Source organism: Motacilla alba, chromosome 1A, assembly GCF_015832195.1.
Source record: "Motacilla alba alba isolate MOTALB_02 chromosome 1A, Motacilla_alba_V1.0_pri, whole genome shotgun sequence".
Taxonomy (NCBI): Eukaryota; Metazoa; Chordata; class Aves; order Passeriformes; family Motacillidae; genus Motacilla; species Motacilla alba.
Window position 1 is genome coordinate 32155094 of NC_052031.1, and position 20101 is coordinate 32175194.

General features: G+C 40.2%; 1 protein-coding gene across 1 annotated transcript in view; it reads right to left on the minus strand.

Moving 5' to 3' along the window:
- Window positions 1-20101, minus strand: part of PPM1H (protein phosphatase, Mg2+/Mn2+ dependent 1H) — a 131879-nt gene that overhangs the window by 74026 nt on the left and 37752 nt on the right. The window lies entirely within an intron of this gene.

Sequence of the window (20101 nt, forward strand, 5' to 3'; positions counted from 1 at the left end):
GAAATAAACAGCTATTCCACCAACAAGTCTGTGTCATCCAAAATACTGTGGTTACTACAGCTGAACTCAGAAGAGTCAAGCCCAAACATATTTCCCATTTTCTACATGAGAATCTCATCACAAACTGACCAATTTTGCATCAATTGACAGTCCTGGGTTCACACAGGGAAAACCCATGCAAGACAGGACAACGTCTTGTTCCAACCAAGCAAAGACACTGCGACGTTGATGGAAGCACATCTTCTTCCACAAACACTCTCCACCCACTCCTCTTCACTGCGAGGTTGGGATCAGCAAGACTGATACTCAGATAGTATTTCCACTACTGGATTAGCATAGAGTTTCACATCAGGCCCACCATGTCTTTAGAAATAACTGCTGCCTCCGCAGAAACTAAAACAGCTTGAAGGCACATCATGATCCTGATGGCAAGTTCAAGACATCCCTGACTGCTTGATCTCTAACGTTTTCATTGCAGTAAAACTTTATACAATAGGAAAGTACTTGCTAAAGGTTGTTGAAATGAAAAGAGAACAAAAACCAAAGGAAGGCTTGCAGGGAACCCCAGCTTGCTAGCTCTTGCTGAAATGTCAAGTCTGTATCAGCCTTGCTTAAAGGTAATACATTTTTTTCACTTTCAAGGAGCAGTACGATGCTGTGACACACAAATGAGTATTCATGCCTCTGAAAAGAAAAAACAGTCTTTTTAAAAAAAGAAAATGTATGTTCACCACAGTTAACTGCTTTCAGAAATGGGAAGTTTCCTTACAGTGCTAAATGCTACACATTGCAGTCTATCTGTATGCACAGTACCACCATTCGTTTGCATGTCTTGTAAATAAACACTAATTGTGGATAAAATTATTTTGCAAAACGCATAGAGAGCAGAGATGAAGGAGCAATTAGTTGCAAGGCACTTGTGAGCAGTTTAACCACTCATCCCGTGAAGTGCTTAACCTTTGGGCAATTGCAGATAAAATACTGAGATGCAGTAAGCTTCCAGTCTGAAAACTCTCATTTTTTTTGACATTAGGAAAAGTAGAAGCATATATTCAAAAATGGGGGAAAAGTGTCTGGGGGGGAGGACGCAACACACAACACACATGACAAAATCATAATCCCAAAGCATTTAAATCAGCTGATCAAGACCTGTTCAGTTTGAAATGCTACAAACATGATTAAAATACTGCACCAGCAGAGCAAGTGTAGTTTTACCACATCAGGAACTAAATACTTATTTTAGCTGACCGGTCTCCTTACCGATGCTGCTGTTTTCAATCCCATTTTAAAAAAAGAAGCAGAAGACAAGTAAGAGACAAAAGTTACTCCTTACAAACACCACTGCTTTCCTACTGCTTATTGTCATTGAACTCTTGGAGTTGCTCTGGTTTCTGAGCTTAGTGATGGACTTTAGGACTTGTATGGTGGAAGATGTTCTAATGTTTAATGACATGTCAAGTTATGCACAGTATTATCATTTTTAAGGCTCTTACAAAGAAAATTTTTCAATGCACTGAATACATTAGAAAGACTATGAGAACAAAGTGACCCCAGAGACTCAGCTACCACTAAACACCAGGAGTTGAAATCGTGTACCAAGCACCTTGCGAGAAAAGGGTATGATCAAAAGGAACCTGGCAAGACTGAATACTGAGTAGACATGGGAGTTGGGGTGTTAGTGTATTGTGGAGGCAGGAATGGGCTCCAAACAATAAATTTAATCCAAGAAATCAACTATATCTCTCAGAATTCCAGTTTTTCTTTCTTCATCAGAGGATTAAGTGTATTTTATTCCTTGTGAATGCCTGAATTTATCATAATGTCAAAATGGTGCTTATGGATCCTCCCAGGTAATACAGGGTCTAGATACCAAAAGCTGCTCCTCTCCTGACACAGTCACCCTTCTACTCTCACATCCCACCGCATACACAAATCCTGGAAAACTGTTGCAGTGAAGCCCCGTGATTTTTACTTTCAAATCTTGAGCTATGTGCTGGTGCCTGATGCCAAACACAGAAGCTGGTAACATCTACTCAGCATCAAACAGCTTCTACTCAACTTCAAACAGCTCTGTCTTTGCTGACTTTTGAAATCCTTTTCTTTCTGCAGTTTCCTAAATCCCTCCTCCAGGCGATTCTTTCAACCAGCTTTCCAATGCTGATTTCACTGTTGTCTTTCCTCCCTGCCCTCCCACACTGCAACTTATCAGAACAAAAATCACATCTAAGCTGCTTATACAAATAACAAAGCAGAACTAACAAGATATTCATATCACCAAAGGTAACTCATAATTAGACCTAGGAATTTTTTATGGAAAATCTGCCCCTCCTTCCACTGATTAAGTACCTCAGCTTCCAAAGATTGCCCCTCTGTATTTTTTTCTGCCTAACTCAAAATATAAGCTTTCCACCAGTAGAATGAACAAAATGAGATGAAACAGCTCCAATATTTTCAATTTCATTTTATCATTAATATTAATAATAATGCAGAGAAAAAAGTTTAAAAGGAATTAAAAGAAGAGTGAGGCCTACATAATTCTCTAGCTTACTTAAACACACGTTTTCAAGTGAATTCCTCTTTTTCTTCTCTCTCCAAATTTCTCAAGACACTGATTAGACCTACTGAGGATCAACTCCTTTCCATTCTTTCGCTCCTCTCCCCAATACTCATGTATCTCCTATCCAAACTTTTGCAACATTCAACCCAAATAATGTATCTAGATCAGAAGCCCCTCCTTTTACAGAATTAGTTGTCTGTACCGTGTCAAACACATTTCTCAGTAATAAATAAATAATCCCAAAGTTTAGTTTGAGGTATAGTGGTGCTAGTAAAACCTATCCCTAGGTTTTAAAACTAAAAGCTTTCCAAACAGGAGCTTCCTGAAGCCTGCAGAGTTGGGTGGTGGGCTTAGTCACAGTTGAAGTACCCGTATCAAATTTTGATGGACATTGCAGTGTTTCATGAGTCTTAATCTTAAAAACATCCTCAGCTAAAAGCAAATCCACCAGATAGAGGCCAGCTAGTTTGTTTGGCTCACAGCTAGGATTCTCTTGGTATCTCATGAGACCCCAAAGCCCATCGGACTAGATAGAAATGCAGGTCACACTGTGCTTCTATTCTTCTCTCAACAAGCAGAGCTCAAAGTTCTGTGCCATGATCACTGCAAAATCTGAAGTTTATCTTAAGAGAACCAAAACAAGCTTTGATAGTTTCAAAACCCCCCCCACTCAAAACAACCCAAACCAAACCAGAAGCAAACACAAACCAAAAATAAAGCAAACACAAACTAAAAATAAAAACTTCAGTCTTACGAAGCATTTCTATTCATCCCTCTTTTTTTTTTTTTTTCCCATCAATACCAGTACATACTCTTTGGGCGTTTTATTCCTTTCTATACCATGCTCTTAGATATTACATTAAATTGTGATCAGCCAAAATTCCAAGCTGTGCTGTAACAGTAAAGTTTTACCCACCAAAAAAAAAATCCCTAATGTAATTGCCTTACCCACTTGGAGCAAAATATAGCCTACAACAGAAGCTTCAAACAGTCTATGAGCTGCAGTGAAGGAACATTGCTTGTAACGTGCCCTGAAAGATGTTTTTACTTGGGGAACCTGAACTCATTTCTCCACAAATATGAATCCCATAGAAGTGCAAAAGCTCCTAGGGGTTAGCAAGAAAAAAAGAACTAGAAATAAAAGGATATATCCATAGGCAGCTTGTTGTACACTGCAATTTTCAATTCTACCCTCCTCTGGGGTTTCAGACTAGCAGTGGACACCTGTATTTGTTTTGACTCCGAAGGAATCAATTCAGCAGGAAGCACAAAGCCCTTCTCTCCCCTCCTCACAGGAGCTTCAGCCAGCCTCTCCTCTTTCCAGCTATGGCACACACACACACCACTCCACAACTGCATGATACCAGCTTGCATCCAACCCAACTAATAACATAGAAGTAACCCAGATGAATGAATACTATACATACAGACAAACAGACAATACATTCCTAACAGTTTTGTGTTACAATTTTAACAGTCTTAGAGTGACAATTAAAGATACCATAAAAAAGCAGCCTTCACAGCTGGCTTTACTTCCCCCTCCTACCTTTCTTTTTTTTTTTTCCCCCTTAATGGATAAGCATGTGAGTGGATGCCACTGCTTTTTTCTGTGACATCTCACTTACAGTCTTAGATTTCCAGGTAGGTGTCTGTTTCCTCCCTTTCACCCACATGAGATTTATTTCTGCACTGGGAATCAACTTGAAAGAGATTTCCTTCTAGCTGTTCACCTCCTCCCTCAGATGAAAGGCAGCTTTTCAAGCAGCCTAAACAGTTCCATTCATTCATTACTGTAACTGTCACATTGTGCACGTCAAAACCAAAGCACTGACTAGGTATTGTCCACGGCAGGCAGAAACTGAAGCCAGACCTGATTCAGGTCTCTAAATCCATGGGGCTAAATAAAACTATTATTTCATTAACCAAGGAAGAAGTGAACATTTAGCCATGAAATCTTGCAATGACGTGCTGTGAAAATATGGTTTCTCCTAGCAGCAAGTACACTGGTATACTAGGCCAAGTTCACTTAGAGGCCCAGCTAGAAGCTATGACACCCATCAAGCTAATAAGAACTAAAGATGGGATTAAAATAGGCAAAGTATGAAAGTAGAATAGCATTTATGCTGGAAATTTACCACAAGTTCAGTGTAAATGACCATCACCTGGTAACACAGCTTGTCTTTGGGCTGAAGTCAATGACATCTTGGAAGGGAAGTCCACTCTGATGTAATTTGTATGGACTTCTCAAAATGCTACAATGCGGCACACCATCCAGCTACCCTTTAAAAAAAAAATTAAATACTAAGTGACTACAAGGAACAAAACAGCTGTGGGTCACTGCAGGAATGTGCAAGCTCTATGCCCACGACACAGGGGGAGGCAGCTCTTTTTGATAATTAGCATGCAGGTATTGCAGAAGAAAACCAAGGGACAGTGAGCCCCGAGCAGATGCTGAGCCAGACCAGTAGGATGCAAAGGTGGTTAAGCATGATCTCACTTCAGAGCTGAGCAGTCTCAGGCACAGCTGGCAATACTACTGGCCAAATTCTTCCTCACTCCTTCTGTACTAGCTATACAATGGGGTAAGAAGAGGTTGCAAAAGATTAATTTGACACTGTAAGAGAACCACCATTTACTTCTCACAAAGGACAGTGAAATTGAAAAGAATGCCAGGCCAGACTGCTCATCATCCATATTTAAAGCAACTTTGCCTGGCTATTTAACACTTGCTGAAATAAAAGCAAATGACCCAGAAGACAATGAGAATAAACAACTTTGTGTTGACTAGTGTCCTTCTAGTCCAGTTCCCACTAACACACTTGGACATTTTTCTTCTTCTCTCCAACAGTTAAGTTCTCAAATCCAGCTAATCTGGGGAAAATGGGCCTGAACTTATTTCCATGATATTCAGGAGCAAGTTGTCTTGAAAGTTCTACAAGTTATGCTTCTTATATGAGTAGGGCACATTCAATGTAGTGAAGTCAGCCTCCAGATGAATATATCTGCACAAAAACTCTGAGATTTTTATGCATTATTAGATTTTTCTGGATTTTTGTTGCTGATAAAGCTTACCTTATGTTATTATGTTATAACATTACTATGTTGTTGATAATGCTCACTAGCTTTGGCTGGTGTGGTAAGTTTTCAGCTTCAAATTGATGCAGAAAGTATTAAAAAACCCCTAAATAGTAAGTGAAAAGAAATGGACCCTTTCTACAGGAATATCCTTTATCATGTCTCATTAGCCATGTATGAATAGTACCTGTGACTTGGCACTTTAGGACTGACAACTCTTGAAACTGAGGCACCTGGTTCAATCTAAAGAAATCACACCCTGATAGTATCTTTTTTTATTTTGTTCACAATGATTTTATCACATGTGATTTCACTGTCATAACCTTTAGAGGTGATCCTGGAAGTTCACTAATGAGCAGTACTTCATTTTTGACTGCACACCAAGACGCACATCATTGGATACTGGTTATGAGCTGCTTTTAGATGAGAAACATCTTTGCATCTATCCCAGAGTTCACATTCAAGATGGGAGCCGAAGTTCTGCCATTCCTTTCCCTCTAATGCAAAGGAAAAGCAGCCACTTCCATGTTAGTTCCCATGAACTGTACACCACCTTCTGCGTGTGAGGCTGAATAAAGTCTTGAACATGACATCCCCCGTAAGGATGGCACCACAGCTGAGACACAGTCTGATAGAATGGCTGCATGTGAGGTTCAGTTGTCCCCACAGAGTTATGTGACAAATACATAAATCATTCTAGTTAAAATTATTAAACGGTAAGGAAAAGCAACCTGCCCCTAATTGCTACAGCAAGGGGCATCTGGGTTTCAGAAATATTCACTCTGTCTACAAGCTCAGCACTACTATTACTACTACACCAAACCACAATCAAAAGTTCAATTTGAATTGACCTCATAGTTTTATTTTCTTTCAGATTTTTAAATGAGTGTATGCACATGACAAAGATGCATGAAGAAAACAAAAGACTACTTCCCCCTCCCCAGTTTCCTTCCCAAAGTTCTACTTTTGAAAGCACATCTAAAATAAACACTCTCTTCCTTACAGAAATGTCAATTATATGCAAATAAAAGTTCTCCTTATGCTTACAGTGAAGCAAATTATGTGCTTAAAGTAATGCAGTAAATCCCACATCTTTAGACTGATGCTGTAGACTGCAGTCTCAGCTTCAGGGTTAAGAGAAATCAAGATAAATGGCTTATGCAAAACTGGTCCAAGCTTTAAAAAAAATTATCTCTCATATTTAGCATGTGTGAAAGTTAACCCCAAGAGATGAGCAGTGACAGTATTAATCCCTTTTATACAGCTGTCAACTGAATTTAGCCCCAAGACAATCCCTGCAAGTGTGACAGAGAAGGTACACATTTCCACAGATACACAATAATGCCTTTTTCACAATATCCCTCTACTGCAGCAGGTACCTAAAGCCCCCACAACCTGAAAGAAAACAATCTGCTTATTTATTCTTAAAAGTCATTATAGAAATGTATATATATGGAAGCATACATGTGCAAGACAAGGGGGAGGAAAAAAGAGAGAAAACATTATGTACAGCTTTATTATCACAAGTAGGAAATTAATTCAGAGCCACTCATATGCTGGTAATTCTTAATAATTAAAGAAAAAATACACCCTGCTGCTGGAGTTTTACATCCATCACTTTTCCTCTGGGAGAGCATTAGCTGGTGGATGTGCAGGAAGGAGCCATGTGCAAAAAACACTCCAGTAACTCTTTGCCATAGAAATGTGCCTCAAAACCCAGTCTTTTACTTCTGTTACTAAAATTGCATTCCTAGACCTCATCTTTAAAGCTGTTAAAATAGAAGCTAAATGCAAACCAATGAAATGTCAGCAATCCTGAGCCTGAAATAAAAGATTACAGAAAAATGGCAGCTCCCTTAATCTTGATAGACCATGATTGATCAAAACATTTGTAGTGATCATTCATTTATTCCTCTTGGGGCTAACAATCAATTTCAAAATTAGCTTTCCTAAATTTAAAGTATAAAAAGTCACAGTAATTAAAGCAAAATAGGATTAAGAAAATTTTGCAGTACTTTAACATGTATTTTATATACACATATACACATGAACACATCTAAAGAAAAACCTGTGGTGATTCTCAGGCAACTTATACAAAATTCAGTTAAATATTATGTCATTAAAACACTTATTTTTCATGTAATACAATTCAAAGTGCTTAATATCTTTGCCTAGTTGCTCAGCCATCACAGATGAAAATTTCCAGGCGCAATGTTAATTTAGAGTGAAAGTCAACGTAGAAATCCTGTTAAAATCAGAGTCAATAAAAGAAAAATGACAGCCAAATGCAGAATTTCTACCCAAGAGGAGTCAAATAGCAGTGAGTAAATGAGTACCTGGCTCTGTGTGAGTGTGGGTGTGTGTGCATGCACACTGCTTGGAGACAAGGGTGTCCTTTCCAGCCCCATCTGCTCCCTTTATCCAGAGGGAAGGTATGGAAGCTCTGGGGTCTGCACAACTCCTGTTAACATGGTATGCCACCACCTCAGGTACTTTTCCCCCAAAGGCTCCTTCTGCCCTTGCAGGGGGTGGGATGAAGAGATGTGTTCCCACCCAGAAGCACAGGAGGCTTAACAAGGTTAAGAAGTTTCGGAAGGTGAAAAATCAGAGAATCGCAGAATAGCTGAGCTTGGAAGTGCCCTCTGGAGGTCATCTGGCCCAAATCCCCTGCTCAAGCAGGGTCACCTAGAACAGGTTGTCCAGGATCTTGTCCATATGGGAATGCAGAGGGAGCAAAGCAAGAGGCCTGTCTTACCTGTTGTGTGCATAGGAACTGGCCCTGAGCAGGAACACCTCACTGACACCCTGTGAAGTCCGAACAGTCATGCCTCTCCAGCACACCATTTCTTCTACTTGTGCTGTGCAATCTGCCTCCACTACAAACCTTACCCCTTCCAAAGTCAATAGCACAAGCACCTAAAAAGCCCCAATCAAAGTTTTCACTTGTACATGCAACAGGCACACTGGAAAGCCTACAGACTGGCAAATACTCAGCACAAACACAGTAAGCAGGGCCAACATTGAATATTTTAGAAAGCTCTGCAACTAAGGAGAATCACTTGTGCCCAAAGAGGCCTAGAGGAGATGGCATAGCCTGGCACAAACTTAAGCAGCCCTGATGGGGTAGATCTTGCACACAGTGTGACCAAAGGCACATGCAGTTCCATAGAGGTCTCAACAAGAACAAAGTCAACACCAGGACAAATTTACTACTGCAACTTCCTTAGACCACTGGGAAATTAAAATTGTGTGAAGATCTGTAAAAATATGTATCAGGAAATAATAAATATTAGAGTGTTCCTGCATCCTGCTACGCCAAGGAACAACTTGCTTCCAGAAATTAGAAGCTGCACAAATGTGAAATATGCACGAAAGCAAAGAGTGAAACTGGAAGTTTGAATATATACATCCCTAGGCAAGATTCTAAATAAATATTAAACAATGTGTTCAGACTGAAAAAAAACCCCACAGAATTCAGCAACTGAATAACCTGCAAAGTTAGCAATGGACAACTTCTCAGGCAAAGGGTGAAAGGCAAACTTCAAGTATCCCCTCTCTTGGCTTTCCCAATATAAGCAATCTCCACCTTCATATGCCAGTGTGCTACCCCACAGGGACACCTGTGTAATAAAAGGACTTTTTTTAAAGATCAAAATCAATGTATTTCCACAACAAGACTGAAGAGAAAACATGAGGGTAGAAATAGCAGATAATAGGGAGGAGATGTCCCGTCTAACATTTCTGAAAAAGAAAGCTATGAAGCTGTATCTTAGGAGCCTTGGAAGCACGTAATGCGAAAGAGATGGTGCACCCCAGTTCAGCAGTTTGTAACTGTGAACATCAAATACCGATACATCTCTTTTCTGGGAAAATCCACTCAAGTTTGTCATTGCTTTCAAGAAGATGAACCCAGAGCACCTTCACCTTGGCATTGGCTCTGCATCAAGAAGCCAAGTACTTTTAATCTTCTTACGTGTCTACATGTGTCTAGTCACCCACACGCGACTGTTGTGACAAGTGCGGTCCCCAGAGGTGAGATCTAGTCAGATGTCGACGGTGCAGACAGCTAAGTCTGCTTATTAAGTCTGGGTGATTAACTAAAGAGAAAGAAGACATCTGGGGGCATGATTCATCTGACCTATTTTAGTTGTTTACATAGCATGAAACGCGTCTTCCTCTTCGCGGGTGACAAAGCTGAGCCTAGACACTGACACAGCAGGTTGTCAGCATGCAGTCAGATGATTCCCACTTACATGCCTGAGCTTATGAAGGCGGAGGGAGCAAAGCAAACCTACAAACAAACAAAAACCCCCAAACAAACAAAAAACCAAGCAAACCCCCCGCAAAAACAAAAAAGGCCATCAACTTCTCTTTCAATAAGTTTTTTTGCTATTTGAAATGCATTTTCCTCAAAATGCATCTTTTATATGTATGTCCTCTGGTATTACTAATAATGCCACCCAAGGCAGAGAATTAGGGTTTAAAGTGAAACAGAAGAAACAGAAATAAATGCAGCAAAAATTACTTTAAAAATAAATGCCGAGGACATATTGACATTGTAGCTCCTGATGCAATATGTGAGTTTAGCATGGTGTAACTATTTAAATGCAGCTGAAACAGCTGGTGGGATTTTCAGACTCAAAAGGAGATAATTGTCAATCTTATTCACAGCAATTAAATCTGTATAGGCTAAAATAGGATCTATTGTTCCCCACAAATACTGGGACTGGAGCCAGAAGTAACTTCAGTGGAACAGAAAGTTGGCAGCTCGGAAAGGGGCTGAGAACTGCATATTCTCTAGCATAACTGGGAAAAAGCCCTACTCACAACCGAAGCCAAGCTCAGAGATTTTTTCATAAAAAGAATTTATCCTCTTCTGAAGGAGGGAGATGTCAGAAATTAATACTGAAAGGGACGTCAACATAGACTTATCTCAGGCCGTACTCCACACACATAGAAACGTATCCACCAATTTCTTCTGGTGACTGAAAAGAAGAAAGCTAGAGATTATTATTGCTATATTTAGACATTAAACCTACCTACATACCTACTGCACTACCACAATACCTTTGGAGTGATTGAGCACAGGATATTTAGATAGGCACAGAAAGCTGGATAGCTCTTAGAGGCCAACACTGCCAATAGAGAAACAATCATTAATCTGCTCTCAATTCAAAATGATCAACAAGTGGCAGCAAAGGATTTGCAAATCATTTGCCAAGGACAAAACACCTCCAGCAGCATTAAGTGATGGCTGTTAAACTGCCACCAAAAAAAAACAAAGAAAAGGGGAAAAGCCACAAAGAGTTGGTGCATGACCTTTAAAGCAGTGCACAGGCTGTCCCACACTTTTAACTGATATCAATATAATTTTCCTTCTCTTTACTCATCAACCACCTCAGAATACCAATATTTTCTCATCAGAGTGTGTTTCAAGGGTAGGGGTAATTCTTCACTTAAGAAAAAGGAGATTCTTTACTCCAAAGACTCAAATAGTCACAAAATACAATCACACCACCTACTGTACAAAATTAGTATTTCCTGAACCAGTTAAAGCACCATACTTCCTTTATGCTTTGGAGACTTGCATACACACACACACACACACACATATATATATCTCCCATCTATATATTTTAAACAGGGATAAACTTATTTGATTAGGACACATTTTATTTACTATGCAAAGATTAAGAAATGCAATCTCAGAAAATGCCCCACAGAATACAGGAGTAATCAGTACAGCAATTAGAAAAGAAATATTTGAAACACAGAGGAGTCTTCCCCTACTAGGAAGAGAAAGAAAAAAAAAGGCAAGCAAAAAGATTATAATTCCTCTGAAATGTTGACTATATCACTAGGCACAAAATTCAGTCTTACAGAGAAGTGATTTGGAGTAATGTGTTTCTGAACAGAAAAAATAGCTTCTTCCACAGAATGGAGAGTGGTTGCAGCAGGGGCAAAGGTGTCTCCTGACACATTACCTGCTGTTACACACCTCCCTCTGTTAACACCTAAACTAAACTAAAAATTGTGTGGCCTCCCAGGATGAAGCAAGGGAAAGAAGGGCAGCAGAGTGAAGACACACTGACTGACCTCCTCCAGAGCAGCATTACACACTCAGGGGTGAGCAAGTTGCCCATTTAGGTCTGCAAAGAAACCAGCCTGCAGGAGACAATAGCAGCAACTATGTCTTTCTGCTCCCCGACCCACTGGAGGATGGTGGTGCCAAAAGGAAAGAAAGATGCCAACCTGCCAACCTGCCAATCTGACAGCCTGTAGTCCTTATGATCTGGTCCCATTCATAATCTGGAACAAAACAAAAATCATTTTCTGAAGCATCTTCAGAATGGCCTTAGCCCAGCTGTTCTGTCCCTGATGTGTCAGAACTCCAAGGTAGAATTTTGGAGCAGACAGCAAGCAGAGCTATTTACATATTTTACTGAACATTTTTTAAAGGGACATTGCTGTCCTGCTGTAGTACTGGGACCAGACACCTCCAAGGAAATGCCAAAAGAATGGTCCACTCCCTGCTTCCTGGTCTTGTAGTGTATGTGGTGGCTGCTCCAACCTCAATGGCTGCTCCAGTCCCAGTTAATCACATTTTATTACTTGAGCTTAGATAAATATGTGTCTCTGTGTGTGATTCTTGTGAAAATTATTCTGCTTGGAACTTCTTTTCCCTTTTGCAAAGGGAAGAGGCTTTTACAGGAGGCTGGATGTTGAAGGAAAATTGCATGTTGTTTTTTTGTTGTTGTTGTCATTTTGCAAGCAGTATTTCTGCTTAAGAAGGCATGTTTTTTTTCAATTACAGAAAAAAACCCCCAAAACTAAAATTGCTTAATCTTCTTATTTCCACATGCATGAAACTTTGCCCAGTCTCCTGGATTTACTGTACTTTTTAGACCATAACTAGCCATTGAATATATAATGCTTTTCTGCCATAAAGACATCAATGGGAGGCCAGAGGATTGAGCAATAAGTATGCTATCCTTCCCATTTATATATGCATACAAAAACTTCACTGCACTCTATTTTCTTACCTCTATGACAACAGTACTTCCCCACCCCTGATTTATCTCCTGCCTGCCAACACAAACTTAAGTACACAGAAATGGAAAAAAAAATCTAAACACCTAATTATGATGGTTTTGATGGGGAAAGAGATAATTTTGGGGCTATGTTTGGGTTTGTGCTGAATACAGTACTGATAATAGAGATTTTTTTGTTGTTGTTATTGCTGAGACATGTTTACATGGAGCCAAGGCCTTTTCTGCTTTCTGTACTGTCATGATGGGGAAGAGACTTGGGCTGCCTGGGAGGCTGGGAGGAGACACAGCCAGGACAAGTGACCCAAACTGGCCAAACAGATGTTCCAGACCATGTGACATCATGCTCACCATATAAATTGAGGGAAAGTAGATGTCTGATGTCATTTGTCTTCCCCAGTAAGCATTACATGTGATGGGGCCCTGCTCTCCTGAAGATAGCTGAGCACCTGCCTGCCAATGGGAAGCAGTCCTTTAATTCCTTGTTTTGCTTTGCTTGCATGGGCAGTTTTTGCTCTCCTTGTTAAACTGTCGTTGTCTCAGGCTATGGGTTTCCTCACTTTTACTCCTCTGATTCTCTAGCTCGTAGTTGGCATCACTGCATACCTTCTTTTTATTTGCTCTTTCCTGCATCAGCCAACAGATAATGGTACAATGTGCTGTGAAGTATACCCCAACTAATATTTTCTTAGGATATGGTATGTTTTGAACACAACCCAAACATTCAGTAGAATTTTTTTCTTTAGTGATGAAACTCTGTGCCCAATTACATTTTGAATAGCCTCAATAATTAGTGCAAAGAGTACTAAAATAATTGCATCCATTATACTTCTGTGCTTCCAGCATTTTTATCTGTCTATGACTCCACAGTGGCCTTCAACTGGGCTTTAAATATCACAATAAGAAAAATTGAACAAAAGCACTGTTATACTTAGTCCTCAATAGTACACAGACTTTCAAAATTGTCTTGATTAAGGTAAGACTGATCATTTTTACTACATATTAACAAAGAAATACATTGTTTGGACATGGGAACAATACTCCCCAAACTGTTTGAATCATCTCAGGCTTTTTCCTTTACAAAGTGTCTTCAAAATACTAAAAGAACCGGTTACCTTCTGTAACAAATGCAGCATCACTTCATTAGGAGCCCAAGAAAGCAGGGAGAGAAGGAGATCACACCCAGCTTGTTTGCTCTAAGAATATTCCCTGCATCACCACCACTCCGTAGGTTTTTATAAGACTTAAGGGATAATACAGTCAAACTAACATTCAGTCTGTGGGGCTGTTTTGCATATCATTTAGGTGCATGCCATGAAGTGAACACTCCTCAACCCCATCTACATTAGCATGCAACTCTACTGAGCTTAGCTATCTGAAGAATTGCTCTTTCAAAAATAAGGAGACCACCTTTGCCTTCAATATATTTGATAATGCCTGTTTAATCAGAGAAAGATCTCTGTCACTATGTGAGGAAAGAGACTATCCATCTTGTCAAGTAAAGAGGTGGGCATGCTCTTAAGCACTGTCACTTCGGTCAGAAGTTAATGGAAACAAGCAAGAGCTCAGAGATAGGAACAGAGCTTGAGACATCCCTGTGTCGTGCTTATTCCTCACCCTTCAGTCATTCTGATACTTGTAGCTCTTTGTATCTTCAAAAGCAAGTAAAAAACTGCACAGAAGCCTGAAACAGCCTAATGGAACAAACAGCTTTTCTTTCCAGCTTTGGCAGATTACAAGAATAATGAAGTTTCCAAGCCTTTGGGAGCTGAATAAAAATAATAAAAATCCACAAATTAGCATGGACAATTCTGTAAATGAGCAGATGCGTAGAATACTATGTAAACAAAACCAGAAATGAAATGCTTCCCTTTGCCTACTGTAGCTTATTTGTAGCTACCTCCCAGCCATGCAGGCCTAGAGCCTACAATATATTCCTGGTGTGTTGATGAGTGCAGGATGCAGCGAAACAGGCAGAACTGCTGCTCATTAGAATATGACAATTTATTCCTGATTTCAGAATATATTTCAACTCTTCACATATAAACCTCTCACATATAAAAATCAGAGTGCAGCTTTGTTTCTGTTTGCTGTTGAGAGAAGATGGTGAACACCAGAGGACACAGGCAGCAAGCACAAACAACTCCAAGACTATCTGTCACAGTGTGAGGCTCCTGTAGGAGCTCATGTCACATCTTGGGGTCAGTCCCCCACCAGCTTTGTTCCTGCACCTCAGATGACCTTGACTGATGACACACATCTACAGGGATTTCCACTGGGAAGCGACGCTTCAGTGGGAATATGCACGGCAACAAAATCTTCCCAGTCAGATAAAATGCAGCACAGCTTACGTAAACCCATTTTGCTGAGGTAAAATCACCCTCTAAATAGAGCTTCCTGACATAATCCTAGCACAGTAAGGAGGACAAACAGCATGAGGAATGCTAGTTTGGGGATTGGAAAGTGACAGATGAATGGATCTGATAACACTTTACGGGTAAGGAGAGAAAGTTATATCATTTTTTTCCCCCTGCATGTTCTACAGTTGTCTTGAAGTGGAAACTAAGTTATATAAACTGGAACCATCTATCAGCACCCCAGCAATTAATAGCAATAGTCCTTCAAGTGTTTAATCACAGTTTTTGATTTAGAAGTACATCTCTAAATCTGAATTTTGTATTTGACAACAGGTATGCCTTCATTACTTTTCAAATACATATTATTAATCAGAATGTAATCCCTTTCTTCACATCTCTCAGATGAGACAAAACTGTAAAAATCCCATTTTTTTCAAACTAAGAAACAGCCTTGTTCACCTATACAAAGGTTACACATTCCAGGTCAAGAGACAGAAAAGTCTAAATGCCCTTATTCTAAACACAAACACCCCACTCTCCTCCATTCTGACTTCATATTAAGCTAGCTATAAAGGCTGCTTTATAACCCATGGAGTTTCCTTCACCTGTGCTAACACCTCCAGACAGGTAGTTTAGCAAATATACTCTTCTATATAGATGTACTTTCTGAGCTGGATGACCACTGGCTGCTCCTATTCCCAGTAAATTTGTTGGTGAAGTCAAGTCAGGAGAAGAGTTGGAGGGCAAAACTGGGGCTTTGCTCTCCAGTGGCTTAGGCACCCACATCCTCTGGTACCCTAAGTTGGTGTCCCCAGGCTGAGCAATGACATTGGTGCTGTGACAGTGACAGGGTGCTAATACTCAGTCAACAGCATTTTCCCAAATACCAAACACAGCGTTTGCTACTTTCAAGACCAGGAAAACCAGTTCCACAGCTCATCATGAAAGGATGATTCTGCAGCTGAAACTGCTGAGGACTGTGGGTTAAACTTTCAGTAGTCTCAAAAGCAGCAAAGAAGGGGACATGGGATACTTGGACCTACATTTGAAGCATCTTTCCCACAAGTAACCAAGAAAAATAATTTTTGTTTCTTCATATACAGTTACTTAGCCACGTACAAGTTTCCTTTCTCCCAACTGTAACTAAAAATAATTACGAGTTCAACATTAACAGCAGGTTCAAACAATCCCATTTTATAGGGACACCTCAGAAAAGATCACCCCCAGGCAAAGGAACAAGCAACTGCTTTTCCTGCCTACAGTTCCACAGCCCCAAATGTTAACTGAGTTAACGGTTTTCCCATCTCTCCCAACAGGAAGTTTGTACTCTGCACCCCAGGAATGACACAGGGCTGGTTTTATGCAGTTCTTCTTCTCACCCCCCTCACCTTCTTCACCTCTGAGTATTAGCTGTATGTAAGCCAAGGGAAGAAAGAATTACAGCAAACTTTTTCATTATCCAGCTCTACCTGCATACTGAGGACAGATTCTAATGCAGTAGAAGCCAATTATTAGCACTATTTTTAAAAAAGGAAAAACTCCCACTCGGTATCTCATTTATTAGGAGATGGCAAATGTTCTTAACAAACATTGGTGAAGGAGGATAAAATCAGCAAAATTAATATGTATTTGCAAGCAGCACTGCACTGAAAAAAGACAACACCATTTCTGTGTCGTATCAGTCAAGCCCACAGAGGTTTACCAATCACAACCTGCAATCACACTGAACATATTGGTTGCCTAAGGCAACTACATTTTTTGCCTCAGCAGAAGAGATAACTCAGGTATTGAATCAGATAAACTGTAATTTTTTTGGCCAATAAAAGCCCATATGTCAGTCTTTTATCCTTCTAGCATATCAAGAAGAAGCTATGTTGAATCAAAGGCTCACGATTCAGCTCAGGCAACAAGCCCTCATAAAGAGTCTTGTGAACCCAACTCATCAGCCAAGCAAACAGGCAGCTGAGGCTTGATCATCCTCCGGTGTCTTTGCCATCTTCCTCAATAGGATTTACTGTGCCTGTTGGCTCTCCACAAGCTGCCTCCAGCCCCCCCACCCACTCATAGCCAAACCACCCTCCAGTGACCAATGCCAAATCAACAGCCAACAGGTCTGAGCCACAGACACCACACTATCCTGAGGCATGTTACAGAAGAGTTCATCTGGTGGAGAACACAGGCAGGCAGCTCAAAGCAGGCAGTCTTAAAACAACATAAGCTGGCTAACACCAGTTTTTCCAGGGGAGAGAGATGCTTGAAAACTTCTCCCTCCCTCACCAAGGCACAAAGCATCAGTGCAAGTACAATGCTGCGTTGGGCTTAGAAATCTGCATCTGCTCCCCAGCTCCTCACACACAGGTTGTGAGGTTTTGAGAAAGTTGCTTCGACTTCAGATGAATTTCCAGTTTATAATCTTGGCAAAAATGGGCAAAAACTGCATCAGGAGCCTCCACATTAGCCAGTCACAAGAAGAGTCCTGTTCCCAGTATGGGCTCTTAAGACCTTTAAGTACAAGTGTCAGCAAATACAAAAGCCTCCTTTTCATTGCCTGAAAATTCATGCTAGGATAACATAACAGCTTGCCAGTTTGTTTTCTCTCTCTTTTTGTACAGTAATGTTTGCATGTACCACAGGAAGAGGGAATTAAGGAAGAAGTGGTTTTAAACTGTTGTTCCTCCTTGGAGTACTGCCCTAACCTGGTTTCAGGAGGCGAAACTACAACTTCCATGTATTGTCTGTAAAGTTCCTTCTCTACAGCTGCATTCAGTAAAAGAAAACACCTATGCTGTTCCAGTGAGGTCTCAGGATGTGAGAGGTAAACTAGACTATCAATAACATGAACTCAGTACTGATCAGACTCCAAGAGCAGAGAGAGGTGCAGGGAGAAACAGAAATTAAAGATGATACAAAAGAAAAGAAAGCTCCAGATTTGGGTCTGGTTATTCTTAATTTTTTTTTCAGGCTGAAGCTTAAGGATGAGATTTATTGCACCCTTGTCCCAAATGCTATCCCATGTCCTAGTTCACAATCCAGAAAAAATGGTGCACATACTAGTACCTCAGCCCAGTGTAGATGGTTTGTGCAAGTAAACAGCTTCATCCTGGCTTTGCAGGCAGGTTTTACAGCTTGCACTAGAGCTGCAGGTTGCCCTGGCCACAACACATTTACCAGGTTAGCCTTCTGCCAGCCACATTCTGCACGTGATTGATGTGTGCCTTGAAGTGGCTTCTCCACTCAGCAAAACACAGGTTGAAAGCTGAACTCTGCAGCAGCAGAGAAATCAGACATGCTTATAAGAGACCTATCTTATGCCATACAAGACTTCTTGTGCGCAACTCTCATATTGATTCTCAATTATTTTAAGGGAAAATTCTTCAACATCTGCAGGAAAAAGCAAATTTGATAGAGAAGACACTGAAGTGATTAGAAAGACTTTTTAGTTTCCTAGTCCTCACTTTGGGCAGCTACTTATTTCAGAGGGTACTTTTCAGTTTCCAGGAGAGGTGACTGAGGCAAGGGGGTGTGGCAAGTAGCTTGCCATTGAGCACACTAATGAATTTGAACAATTCATGAAACTAAACCCACATCTGCCTTTCATCAACAGAGCCAAAGCAACAATCTCTCCCCAAAAGGATGTACTGACAAAACCCTAAAACCTCAAGTGCCATGAAAATCCCAGAACTGAAAGACATGTGACATCTCCAGTATGTAATATCCACAGAGTATTAGACCAATAAGTACTCCCTACCGTCAGAATTTACACTAAAGAAGTAATAAATGTAAAACTTTGAAATTCATTGACTGTTTTCAGCCAAGTAAGGAGGTGTACACAGAACTCTTGCACTGATCTTGTTTCTGTAGAAAACACAGCATATAGTTGACCAGAATACTGAAAAAGATGAAATAAAAAAAAGAAGTGCCGTTATTATAGACCAGACCATAGAGATCAACAGGAACGGCAAGTTGGTTTCTTTGTGGTGAATTTTAGGAGCTCTGTTTGTTTGCTTTTAGGAACCAGGGGAAAACCATGAGGCTTTACCCAGCAGACAGCTACCGAAGGAGGAATCATATAAAATGGCACTGTAATTCCAGCACAACATAACAGACATAATGCCCAAAAAAACTAGGTTTCCATGCACTTTCAGCTTCACTTGAAGCCTACAAAGGTTTTAATCAGGATCTGATGTCCACACATAGCTACAATCAGTACTACCACAAATCCAGCATGATGTGACATACTTCTGAACAAGTACAAACTCTGTCTTGTACCTCAGTTAAATAGAAACACTGCCCAAGAGAAAACACGTTTGTACAACTCATGAAATAAAAGTGCCTGAGAGTTCTACACTTTTTTCACACTATCAATTTTTAAAAACACTCTTAAGAATGTCTTAGAATATCCTCTTCCTCTTTTTAAAACTACCACTGCACATGACAGGAAGATGAAATGTTACTCAATGCTAACCCTCAAATTCAGCTCTACAGTAACACATGTGGTTTTATATGATACTCACAAAGAGCCATAGACACTGAATTTCTAAGATGAATATATTCATTTTAGATTAAATACATAATCCTTTTCTACCTCTACTATACTGTTTTTCATTCCACACTATTAAAATATAATAGGTGATGACAACATGAATGCACAATGTGCCTTGTAAGCACCCAAGGGCCACAATGGGATGTGTGCAAGGTGAGATACTCAACAGAAACTTTAATCAACAGTCTAAAGACACAGAGAAATTGCTTCATCTCCCACAAGATAACAGACCAATGTCTAGTGAAAGAAATGAGGTTGGAAAAGTCAGGACATTCCTCATGTTTTAGGCAGGCAGAGGGAAATAACTCAGCAGCTGTTCTGACCAGCCTCCCACCTGTGCATTCAGAAGGACACATTACCTGAAAGGATACAAAAGGAAGATGTAGCTTTACCAACTCTTTGGGATATGTCAGCCCAACTGTGGGGCTCATTAGCCACTACTACAAGCTATTTAACAGGATTAAATAAGTAAGAAAGGATCTTGGGACTGAAAAACCCAAACAAACAATAAACAGAAAAC